The sequence below is a fragment of the Alexandromys fortis genome, unplaced genomic scaffold, assembly GCF_014885135.2.
Source record: "Alexandromys fortis isolate MF-2015 unplaced genomic scaffold, M_Fortis_MF-2015_v1.1 scaffold_52, whole genome shotgun sequence".
Taxonomy (NCBI): Eukaryota; Metazoa; Chordata; class Mammalia; order Rodentia; family Cricetidae; genus Alexandromys; species Alexandromys fortis.
The window spans coordinates 3,604,004-3,616,967 of record NW_026067929.1 but is presented as its reverse complement, the minus strand read 5'-3'; the positions used below and the strand labels follow the sequence as shown (position 1 = coordinate 3,616,967).

Genomic DNA, 12,964 nt, shown 5'->3' with positions numbered 1-12,964 from the left:
GGCAGGCGGATCTCTGTGAGTTCGAGACCAGCCTGGTTTACAAGAGCTCCAAAACCACAGAGAAACCCTGTCTCGAAAAACCAAAAGAAAAAAAAAAAAAAACAAAACAGATGCTACAGATAATGGGGCAGGCAGTGTTAAATGAATACAGTTTCTGTTATTATTTCTGGGGCTAAGATAGCTGTGCAGGAGCCGGGCGGGGCGAAAAGCAGGCCCGCTGGCCTCATCACTACAATTCTACTCTTTCAGCGTCTGGACAATGGACCCAGGTGGGCAGACTGCAGACATGCATGCCCAGGTGCACAGTTGGCTCCTTGCCCTCCAACAGCACCAGTACACGACACAGGCAGCTGGCCTCAAGGCCGTGGCTCCAGCAGCACCAGCCAAGAAGCCCAAGAGCCAGCGGCACCCAACTAAAGTTCAGCCCCAGGTAGGAGGGGCACACACAGACAGCAGCAGCATGAAGCTGTAGCCACAGCTGCATTTACCTACCAGCTGTCGAGAGTCAAAGGTCCCAGGAGCTGTGGGGCCACACAGCAGCAGCCAGCTTCAGCCTCTCTCTGCGGAACAGGCCCAAGCTCCCATAGCCAGACCACCCACTGAAGTTTCTTCAGGCACCTCAGAAGCAGCAGGCTCCTGAAAGTCTCTAGTAGGCTTGGACAACTAGGGCAGACCAGGCCACAGGACCTGGGACCCCGGCTTTACCAGTGACATGCTGCGGTTCCTGGACAGGCTGCAGAAGCCCAACATGGGCCCCAGGCTGCAGAAGCCCAACGTGGGCCCCAGGCTGCAGAAGCCCAATGGGGCCAGGCCACCCTCCATGCACTACTGTGATGCACTACTGTGAGGTCAGCGTTGTCAGCTGCACAGGACGACAGACCTATTGGGGCCACCTAGAAGGACAGAATCACCTGATGAAGTAGGAGGCTTGGATGACGGGTACACAGTCCAGCGGAGGTCAAAGCGGGGCCCAGAGCCTTCACTGTGGCCTTGTTGCACACCAGTCTAGGGAAGACTATTACCTCTGAGCCCACACCTCAGCCAGCACCCTGAGACCTCAGTCGAGCAGGAAGCTCACACCAGTCACAGCTCACATACCTCAGGGCTGCCCAGCACAGGCCTCCAGGCCCTCATCTCGTGAACCTTCAGCAGCTCACGTCTCCCTGCTGGGGCCAATGTGGCACGCTCACAGATGACAGGTCACTCCACCCTGCCTGTCAGCACCCCTCTGAGAGGAGAGATGACAATCCACAGTAAACAGGGGTGGGAAATTGCATCAGACCCCTATGTCTAGTGATCAGTGAGGAACTTCTATGGCTCTTTAGGCCACAGCCATTTGCACACACGATATCTCTGGATGAGCCAAAAGTTGGTTCTGGCTCCTGGGGGGTCAGCCCTTAGGGTGAGCCGAAAAAGGAAAAAAAAATGCCTTCCTAAGTAGATGGGGAGATAAAGAGAAAGGAAGGAATATGGGTCCCAATGCTTACTTGTCAAAGGGATTGATGGGCCTTTCAAAGGAAGGAAAGGACACTCACCCGCGGATGGGACTGAGGGGGCCCTTCCAAAGTTGGAAAGGATGGGGGTCCCTATGCTTACCCGCTGAAGGAACCGAGGGGTCTTTCACCAAAAGTACACCTTTGGGTGCGCTGTGCAGAACTGCCAGTGAGGAGAGGAAGATGACAAGACCCTGTGCCGGGCAAATACAAAAATTACAGCAACAATGAAAAAAGGACTCTGAGCAGGTGAGCTCAAAACCTGTTAGAAGTCCCTGTTCCAGGGGCCAGATATTGCTGGGCCCTAAGGTTTTCCTTAGGGGAGGGGGTGAAAAGGCGTGACATCAATAATCACAGACGCCGGGAATCAAATAGGTTTACAGCAGACTCGTTTGTTTAATAACAAGAAAAACTTATATGCCCTCCCAGCAATCAGGCCTTCTGATTTATTGACACTTGACATTTCATGCTCAACTCTCATTGGCTAGGCACAATCAGGACCTCTAACAGCACCTGTTGCTAGGTCCTCAGGAAACACTGCTTGGTTGCTCCTTATCAACAGAACCTCTGACAACACCAGACAGACTCCAGCTTGGCTCCTTTTGGCCTGGTAGGCCGTAACTTTCAAGATATGATTTTTTTGGGTGTTAAATTGCAGATAAAAAGCAATAAAGTCTTTGTAATAGTCTTTGCAACAGTTTCATTTTCAGTGAAGTTTGAATGTGACTTATGGTTGAAGAAACGTCAAAACCTTGTGACATTATTTGCGGTACGGAGCCTTCTATGTTAACTAAGATAATAAGAAATGGTAAAGTCTTGCAATATTCTTTTGTTTGTTTTTTGTTTTTCAAGACAGGGTTTCTCTGCAGCTTTGGGGCCTGTCCAGGAACTAGCTCTTGTAGACCAGGCTGACCTCAATCTCATAGAGATCCGCCTGCCTCTGCCTCCCAAGGGTGGTGTGCAACCACCACCAAGCTTAAGTCTTGCAATATTCTTTACCCTGTTTGATTTCTATTGTAGTGATAAATGCCATGGCCAACCAATAATTAGGGGAGAAAAAGGGCCATTTCAGTTGCCAGAAGGCTGGTGAATGACCTTGCCATGAGCCCCAGTCATTACTCTTCCTCTCCAATATGAACAGTCTGCTGCTGACAATGTTATATGTAAGCTCTAAAGTCTTTGCCACAGTCTTTACACGTGTAGGGTTTCTCTCCAGAATGAATTCCTTGATGTTCCTTAAGGTTTCAGGTACAGTTGAGAGGTTTGCCATTCTAGATCTTTGTAAGGCTTTTCTCCAGTGTGAGTTATTTCATCCTGAGTTAGGTATGTAAACAGAGACTGTTCTTTCACTTCCCGGACACACAGACAGGAAAAATCACAGAGAAACTATACTAATTACAGCATGTTTGGCCAACGGCTCATATTCCTAGCTAGCTCTTACATCTTAAATTAGCTCATTTCTATTAATCTATGTATCACCACGAGGCTGTGGCTTAATGGCAATATTCTGTCATCTTTCTCTTTTGGAACATACATGGTTTTTCCTTGACTCTACCTACTCCTTCTTTCTATCTCTGTTTCCCGGATTTTCCTCTTAGCATTAGGATATCCCACCTAATTGAAGGATTTTTATCTAGAATATATTTTGATATCTTTTAGAGTTTCAAGAAGTAGAAAACATATTATGAACATTTTGGCATTTGTATTATTTCACTGAAGTTTGAACTACCTTGAGAAGTACTAGAAAGCTCATAAAAGTATTTTCAAAATTTATGGCACTAATGACATTTCTCTCCAGTATGAGTGATCAGGTGATTCAAGACTTCTTAGTAAGTACAAAAAAATCTTGGCATATTCTTCAGAGTTTCTCTCACAAATCAATTCTTTGATGTTGTTTAAGGCCATAAGCCTTATAAAATACCTTGCCATTTTCCACACTTTTAATGTTTCTCTCCAGTATGAAAAGCCGGGTGTGGAGAACGTGTTTTTAAGTTCTAAAGTCTTTGCCACATTCCTTGCACTTGTGGTTTCCTCCCGTGAGATAATTTGTGCTGAGTTAAGTATGACTTTTTACATAGGGCTTTTTCATATTCTTCACAGTAGGGTTTCTTTCCAGAGTGGATTATGAAATGAGAAAGAATCCATGAAGTTTTAAAGACATTGCCATATATTTAACACTTGTAGGGTTTCTCTTCTGTATGAATGCTCTTGTGTACAGAAAGTCATGATGGAACATAGAAGTCCTTGTCACATACCTGTAAGGTATAAATTCTCTCATGTACTTTAAGGAATGATCCAGCATGAAACCTTGACACAAACGTCCCACTTCTACGGTTTCTCTCCTGTATGAATCTTCTTGTGTGAATAAAGTCCTGAGGGACTACTGTAGGATTTGCCACATACTTCACACTTGAAGGGTTTCTCTCCTGAATGAATCCTCTTGTGTAGAGAAAGTCGTGATGGGCGATTAAAGGCCTTTCCACACACTTCACACTTGTAGGGATTCTCACCTGTATGAATTCTCCTGTGTTCAGAAAGTTGTGATGGGACATAGAAGGCCTTGGCACACACTTCACACTTGCAGGGTTTTTGTCCGGTGTGAATCTTCCTGTGTACAGAAAGTCCTGATGGGCTATTGTAGCCTTTGCCACATGTTTCACATTTATAGGGTTTCTCTCCTGTATGGCTCCTCTTGTGGATATAAAGTCCTGATGGACTGTTGTAGGATTTGCCACACACTTCACACTTGTAATGTTTCTCCCCTGAATGAATCCTTTTGTGTACAGAAACTTGTGACGGAACATGGAAGGCCTTGCCACACACTTCACACAGGTAGAGTTTCTGTCCAGTGTGAACCCTCTTGTGTACAGAAAGTGTTGAAGGTCTATTGTAGGCTTTGCCACATACTTCACACTTGTAGGGTTTATCTTCTGTATGACAGCTCTTGTGTAGAGATAGTAATGATGGATATGTAAAGGCTTTGCCACACACTTCACACTGGCAGGGCTTCTCTCCTGTATGAATCAATCTGTGTTTGGAAAGTAGTGATGAAGCATGGAAAGCCTTGCCACACACTTCACACTTGTACAGCTTTTCTCCTGTATGAACCCTCTTATGTACAGACAGTACTGATGAACAAATGAAGGCCTTGCCACACACTTCACACGCATAGGGTTTCTCTCCTGTGTGAATCCTTTTGTGTTTAGAAAGTCGTGAAGGAACACAGAAGGCCTTGCCACACACATCACACTGGTAGGGTTTCTCTCCTGTATGAATCTTCATGTGTAGAGAAAGTCGTGATGGACGATTAAAGACCTTTCCACACACTTCACAATTGTAGAATTTCACTCCTGTATGGATTTTCTTGTGTTCAGAAAATTGTGATGGATTGTAGAAGGCCTTGCCACAGACTTCACACTGGTAGGGATCCTCTCCTGTATGAATCCTCTTGTTTACAGAAAGCAGTGATGGAATATAGAAGGCCTTGTCACATACTTCATACTTGTTTTGTTTCTCTCCTATATGAATTTTCTTGTGTCGAGAAAATACTGATGGACTTCTGAATGATTTGCCACATATACCACATTTGAAGGGTTTCTCTCCTGTATGGATTCTTTTGTGTAAACAAAGTAATGATGGACTATGGAAGGCCTTACCACATTCTTCACACTTATAATATGGCTTCATTCTTAAATTAATTTTCTGGTGGCTAATAGGTGAGTTCCAAGGAAAGGTTTTACCACATTCTTTGCCTGCATTGTGTTTTTTTCCTGGTGAGTTAAGGTTAAGAAATGAATGAAAAATGAGCAAAATTGTGTAAATTTATGTTTAGTTTTAAAAACAAAAATGTTTAATCAAAGCTATATTTTCAATTTGAATAATATTACATCCAAATTTATAAACCTGTATTCAGTGGAGCCTAATTAAAAGCATCATGATAGGTAGAAATTATATAACATGAAGTAAAGATGAAACCCCCAGAAACAAATGAATATTAATCAATGTCAAACATGTAAGAAAGGCATAATATCAACAATTAAGAAAACAAAATGATTATGGTATTGTAAATGAGCCACTTACAGAAATATAGAAATGTTGTAACGAGATGAACACAAAGTATAAAGTAGTCCGAGTCGGAAGACACATATTATTACAGTTCATATATATCCTAAATGCAGACTTTAAACTTCGGAAGGTATAAAGACAGGCTGCATAACTAGAAACCTGTCCATAACAATTTTATATATTTCAAGAACTGAAGACAGGAGTATTTATGCACATTTTATGAATAAAGATCTACTGACCAACTTAATTGACTTAATGGGAAAAGGATAAAGCATAATAGAATCAATGCATCATAAACATCCTTTTGTCACAATAAATATATAAAAGATCCTTAAACCATGACTTCCATCAGACATTGTGAGTCAATGCTCATAATGAAGCCTGGTTTTCTGGGGATCTCTGCCTATCCATTCTGGCCTCTGTCCCCTGGTTTTCTGGAGATCTCTGCCTATCCATTCTGGCCTCTGTCCCCTCATTCCTACACACCTGTTTGCATGGCAGCTGCTGCAAGTCTCTTTATGTCTGAAGGGTCTTGTCTTTGCTCCAGAAATGTGACCAGGGAAGGCTTAGATGACGCAAGTCCTGTTCATGGGAAAAGAGAACATCCTTATTAGTGTGTTCTCCTGGGGATCACATGTCCTGTCTAGGACTGTTTCTAGAATAAGGGGATATAATCAAGGACTGGAGAGGATGAATTCCTCATGAGCTTCCTGATGGACACATCAGAATGCTTTAGAGGAATTTAGGATGTGCAGGTCCTGAGCTTCATGTCCCTCAGTTACAAAGAAAAATAATAAAATTACAAAGTGTGATATTCTTTTTACCATGTGTGCTTTCCACTCTTGACACTTTATGACATTACCACCTCTACAAAAGAAGGGAAGGTTTCACGTACACAATAAAAATGTAAATCATGCTAAGGTATAGGAATACTCGCCTAAATTTTCCCTAAAATTTGCACCATAAATTTCATTTTGGAAGCACAAGCTTCCTTGAGATACTACAGAAAGTAAGCAAGTTTTATGATGACAATTAAGAGTTCACCGTGGAAGTTTTCCCCACGCATGTGGTAAAATATTACTTTCAGGTGTGTTCCTGTTGTTCACGCTCTGGAATATTTGGATAACGATGGAAAGATGTGTTACATTTGTTTGATTAAATAAAATTCACCTGCAGCCAGGAGGATGAGTCACCAACTCACTGACTAGATGTAGTATGAAAGAGCCAGGTGGAGAAGGGTTTTTAGTGGGGTTAGGAGAAGAAAGGGCATTTTAGTAGAAATGAGTGAGGAGAGGAGGTGAGCTACTGGTTATTCAGCCTCTCTGAGGAGAACAATTCCACCTCAACCTTTGAGTCTTGAGTTCCTTAGAAGGACAGAGATTTATACAAGTTCCCTTCATAGCCTTGAAAGAGGCGGTGCACGAGGGAACAGAACTCCCTCAGGCTGCAGCTCCTGTGGCACAAGCACTGCTGGCAGCGCTGGAGCTGCAGTTCCTGATTAGGAGAGTCAGGGCCTAAAGACAGCAATGATTTAAACATAGGACAACCCACCCAGGAACACAAGGTTGCTGAAATTCTCCAACATCACATCCTTGTACAAATCCCACTGATCAGGGTCCAGCCATTCACACTCCTCTGCAGAGAAATCAATGGCCACATCCCTGAATGACAGCATTTCCTGAAACAAAGAAAAAGAATGAATACTAAACATTTTACAAATAAAAACAGCAGTAAAAACACAAATAACATACGTACTTCTGGATATAAATCTGAAGGTCACTCAGAGTGAGAAGAGAGCTGGAAGCGCTTCTGATAAAGGTGAGCTATCTCCCTAACATAAGTCTGCTGCAGTTCTGTGATGTTGCACAGGGCTCAGCACTAAGGAAAATGAACGGCAGAAGATCCCAGGAACTCCCATGGATATTTTACTTTTAAAAATGATACAATGGAGAGTGAGGGTATCTACAAAAGAGCATTATTGAGGCTGGAGAATTGGCTCCGTAGTAAAAAGCACTGACTGCTCTTCCTTCCAAAGGACCTGGGGTGGATTCTCAGAAGCCAGGATTCTCATGGCTGCTCACATCTTGGTAGGTCACAGCAAGGTTTGATATACTAAGCAGCTGCTTGGCTTCCATGCCACATTTGTTTAGTCTTCCTGAACAATTTGACTGGAATTCAAAGCCCTCTGGCCATGTGGGCCTGTTCTACCCCTGGGATGCAGAGGTGGCCTCCGTAACACCCCAGTTCTAAGGAAGGTTTGGCGGGGCTCTGCTGCCACAGCATGAGCCAACATGGCTGCCCCAGAGCTTAGACTGTGTTGTTGTTGTTATCTGCTGATTCTTGCTATTTTGTTTTTCCTGCATAGTGGTAATAAGTCAGTATACATTGATTAATAGTCTGTTCATGTGGAAAATCTGAAATGGGCAAAAATTAAAAAGTTCTAGTACCAAAATATTACAATTAGGACATTAAACACTTAGGCTGACACTGTTTAAATTCCTGGAGTTATTAGTCCTGCAATATATAGACAATATTCTCTTCTCCTGCTTGTCTGTCAAATGTATATTTAAATAAATGCTTAACTTTCATAGTAAATGAAAATAGCAAAATTTCTAATTTTGGGCTACTTCAACTGGGTAAACACTAATGTGCCAATCACTACTAATGATTTGGCTCTGCGCTTCGAGATGCTTTCTGAAAATTCTACAACTAAGAAATGTAACACCTGAAACACGTCAGGTTATTAGCTGGTTAAGTAATGTTGTTGGCTAGCTAGTAGATTTAATCTCTTATTGGTAAAGCGCCTCGGTGATTATAACACCACTAAATAAAATGCAGGATGGATATCTGTTCTGTACTAATAACTGGCAGGTTGCAGTATCATCTGACTCAGGATCTATAATCACTGTGTGATTGGAGCAGGCATGGTCCCCATGGATTCTTGTGTTTGAATGCTTGGTCCATGGGAAGTGGCATTATTAAGAGGTGTGGCATTGTTAGTGTGTCACTGTGGAGTCAGGCTTTGAAGTCTCATACATGCTCAAGCCAAACCCAATACTTGGCTGCCTAAGGGTCAAGATGGAGACCTCTGAGGTCCTTCTCCAACACCATGTCTGTCTGCATGCCACCCACCATGACGATAAGACTAAAACCTCTGAACCACAAGCTCATCCCAATTAAATGTTTCCTTTGAAAGCAATGCCACGGTCATGGTGTCTATTCACAGCACAGAAACCCTAAGTAAGACAATCACTATCCAAAGGATACCTTTCTAAGATTTTTAAAACATCCTCTGTAGGTTTTGCCCAAAATTACAGATAAAATTCTTATAGAGAATACTTTTTAATGCTTTTAAAAATGGCTTTTCAAGGACAAGAGGTCCTATATTTTATATAAAAATTCCACATACTCCACAGAAAATATTTTACCCACTCCTGGGTGTACAGCTCAACCTCTCAAGTTGCTACTATTAATCAACTTTTATGAAGTATTTTCCAAACATTGAATACTTTGAGTAGCCACATGTATAAACTATCACATGAAGCATAGAAATAGCTCCGTTCTCTATAAACTCTTAGTCTCAGGATTAATAAATTTATCGGGTATGTTGAAAAAGAAGTAACAAAAATTTAGCTTAAAGCTTATAAAAATAGGCGGATAGTTAAATCTACAAACAGGAAATTTCAATTTACTGCAGTATATAACACATATGATTCAACTCTTGTTTAGGAAATAGGTTTATTATATAACACTGCAAAAAACAGAAGGTTTTAGAAAGTAGCCATGTGATTTTCCTCCATCTTGACGAATGACCTCATCAGGATAAAAACCACCATGTAGTTAGCAGCCATCTTTAGAAAGATTGAGGAACACCAGCCATGTGACCTCACCACCGCTTAGATTAAGAGGACCATGATGTATAAAACCAACTAAGGCAGCACCTATGGCACCTTAGTGCTACTGTCCTCTTTATGAATTACTGGGTTTTCTTTATAGACTAAGCTTTGTAGTAAAAAGCAGGTACCGATGGTATTTTAGATTGGGATGGATTTTTTTATACCATTAAATTCAGAAGCATATAACGATATATTCAAACTAAGAAAAACCTGACTGAAAGATGTATGTCTAACAACTCATGTCTTTGTTAAGTGTACATTTAACCATTTATTTTTGTTAACACTAGACTTCTAAAACTTTTAAAATAAAAAATAAGATATATATTCCTTATGTCTATTCAGGCTAGCAGAAACCAACTTAAAGACATATGAGCAGCATCTTTGTCTTTACAAATTATATTTATATAGTTTAAAGTTTTACTTTGATGCTAAGAGAGCTTCAATTCAAAATTTAAGGCTCAAGTTTAACAGGGATAAAACTGTGAAATGCTCATCTTATAGAAGCTACTAACTTATTGTAAATTGTGAAAGATAATTAAAACATTCAAGCACATTGTCAGTCACCTTATAAAAAAGTCAAGTCTTCCATGGGCTTAAAACAATGTTTGTAGTCAAGCTCAGCACAAATGTAATTCATTTATGAGAACAACATGTAGTCTTCTATACATGTTTTCATATAGCCAAGTAAGTAACTACAAAGAAAGTTTGTTTACAATCAGGCATACTTAATAGCTGGTCCTCAAAATCAACAAAGATATACTGAATATGACATCGAAAATGTGCAATAATTAACGTGGAAGTCATCTGAATTATGCTGCCTGTTCTAATTTATCCTACTCTGATCTCTGATGCTGACAGAAAACTGTAGAATTGTCAGTTTAACAGCAGCATTCACAAAATAAATACATGACATGCCTCTAAGAACTAAAATATATTAATATTCTTATATGTCACAAAAATTTAAAATAACAATGTAATCAGACTTAAGATGGAATTTTAAAAACTAATAAGAAGTAAAAGGAATTTATAAAAGATTTAAAAGTATTTCCTCTGGGCAATGTGATGCTTAAGAAATGCAAAGTAATGGAATGTTTTATATATTTTCTTAGAGGTCAAAAATGCTGAAGAGAAATTACAAGTATTCGAAGTTATAATATCTTCAAATTTTCACCTATAAAAATTTTGGAACAGCCTGAGAAACTGTTCTATCTGACTACCTTTAGAACGTAGTGAAAACGAATGCTTCCCAGCTAATTTTTCCTCCACGGAATAGTTATGCATTGAGATTGTTCATTTTTTATCGTTTACAATATCAGCTACATATATACTTGAATGTTTACTTGAAAAAAACTATTTTCTGCTTCAGAATTGTCTATGTTTTTTGTCACAACTTCTATGTATCCTGTTACCTAATACGAGAGAATGCCTGAGCTCCAAATTGAAATTGTACAAAATATTAAAGACTTATAAGTGATCAAACTATGGCAAGGGAGGTGATTTTTAAAAAGACTCACAGACACCTACCCTTTAAGAAAGGAATCATTTTCTATACTATAAAGGCATCATTCTTTTTTTTGTTTGTTTGTTTGTTTGTTTTTGTTTTTCGAGACAGGGTTTCTCTGTGGTTTTGGTTCCTGTCCTGGAACTAGCTCTTGTAGACCAGGCTGGTCTCGAACTCACAGAGATCCACCTGCCTCTGCCTCCCAAGTGCTGGGATTAAAGGCGTGCGCCACCACCGCCCAGCTTAAAGGCATTATTCTATTCCAAGCTTCTAGTGCACAACTAGTAATAAAGAGACGTCAGCTTGATATCTGAAACTATGTCTGTCTATGTACGGACGGACCTATCTCTGCGGTCAGTTTTGCAGCGATCTGTGATAAAATTCACTAGGGGACATGGATAGCTCCTCTCATCGACTAGTCAGCTACAGGACACAGTACAAAGGTTTGGGAGCTCCAGTAAAATAACCGTCGTGTCGTATCTGGAACTTCACTTTGTCAAATAACACTACGCATGTCCTTCCTAGGTCTCTCATTATAACCAAATTTTAATACAGTGCAGTAGGGACCAGAAACTGCACTCTCTTCTCTAGACCAATGAGAATCCTGACTACAGCCATTGAGAGTCAGCTGGTAGCAGCAGGCTTCCCAGGGCGAGCTGAAAAGTGAGCTCCCGGCACAGCCTCGGGGGCCGGCAGCCGATCCGCCCTGTCCGGGAGCGAGATCCCGGGCGGACTGGAGCATCAGGAGACCCAGCACCGACCCCATTGCCCTCTCCCTGGCGCGGACCTAAATCCTCACTCGGTGGAGCAGCCTAGGTAGGAACAGCACTTCCAAAGTGAGCTTCTTCCTGCTTCCCATGGGCCCCGTGTCCACTCCTTCCACGATGGACCTACCGGCTCCCCCTGCACGATCCCTCGGACCTGCTGGGCTGCCCTGCACCCCGAACCAACCTGCGCTCAGAGATCCAACCGCAGCCTTGTAGTAAGAAACTTCACTCCGAATTGGAGGTGAGCGAATGAGGTTGGAACATGCGTAGAAGGAACACAGAAGGCGACTGGGCGATCCTTGCTTGTGACGTCACAATGAATTGGACTACATTTCCCATAAGTCTATGTAACTGAGTTTCCTGTAGTCGCTGGATTGAAATGTGCAACTTCTGCCGCTAGAGGGATACATGCCGCGAGTCAGGCTGCATTAAAATCCTCAGCTTGCAAACTAAGATGTAAGTGGAGACCTTACAGTAATGTTTATTACATTTATTAGTTATTTTTAGTCACGTTACTGTGATTTCACACAAAGATATGCTTATTATAGACACTACAGAGTAAGATACTAATTTTGACTCTTTTTTCTTTGAGATAATTACAAGTATCTCACATGGGAAAGTCACTGCTAAGATTTTGAAATGAATTCTGAGCAGAGGCGTGGTGGCAGCCACTTGGTGTCTGCCTCTTAAGAGCAGAGGCCCATGGATCACAGCTCCAGGGCTGCCTGATCTACAGAGTGAGTTCAAAGCTGTTCTGGGCAATTTAAGAAAGGCTTGTATATTCTGTGAGATGGCGGTGTGTGCACTGTTCAAATACGCAGAACCACAGGGGAGAATTCACAGGAAAAGAAGGGTTTTTATTAGGGTTGAGGAAACACAAACACAGCAGGGCAGAAGGAGGGAACCTCTGCTGAGCTGAGGCACCTTAGGAGCCTGAGTCCTGTCTCTGCAGGCAGGGCTTTGGAGGTTTTGAGGAATACGCAGGTGGATCTTTTGAGTTCAAGGGCAGCGTGGTCTACAACACGAGTTCTAGGACCACCAGGACAACACAGAAAACCCTGTGTCAGAATAAAAATAGAAAAAAGAAAAACGAAATAAAGGAAAACAGAAAAACCTCCTGGTAGATGCCTCTTATGAGCAGAGGGCTAGGTCAAAAAAGGAGGAAGAAAGAAAGAAAGAAAGAAAGAAAGAAAGAAAGAAAGAAAGAGAGAGAGAGAGAGAGAGAGAGAGAGAGAGAGAGAG

At 41.7% G+C, this 12,964-nt stretch overlaps 1 pseudogene; it reads right to left on the bottom strand.

Annotated features, from left to right (window-relative positions):
* Positions 1–1,695: 1,695 nt before the first annotated feature.
* On the bottom strand, positions 1,696–12,149 carry LOC126503269 (zinc finger protein 728-like; annotated as a pseudogene).
* Between the last annotated feature and the right edge of the window lie 815 nt (positions 12,150–12,964).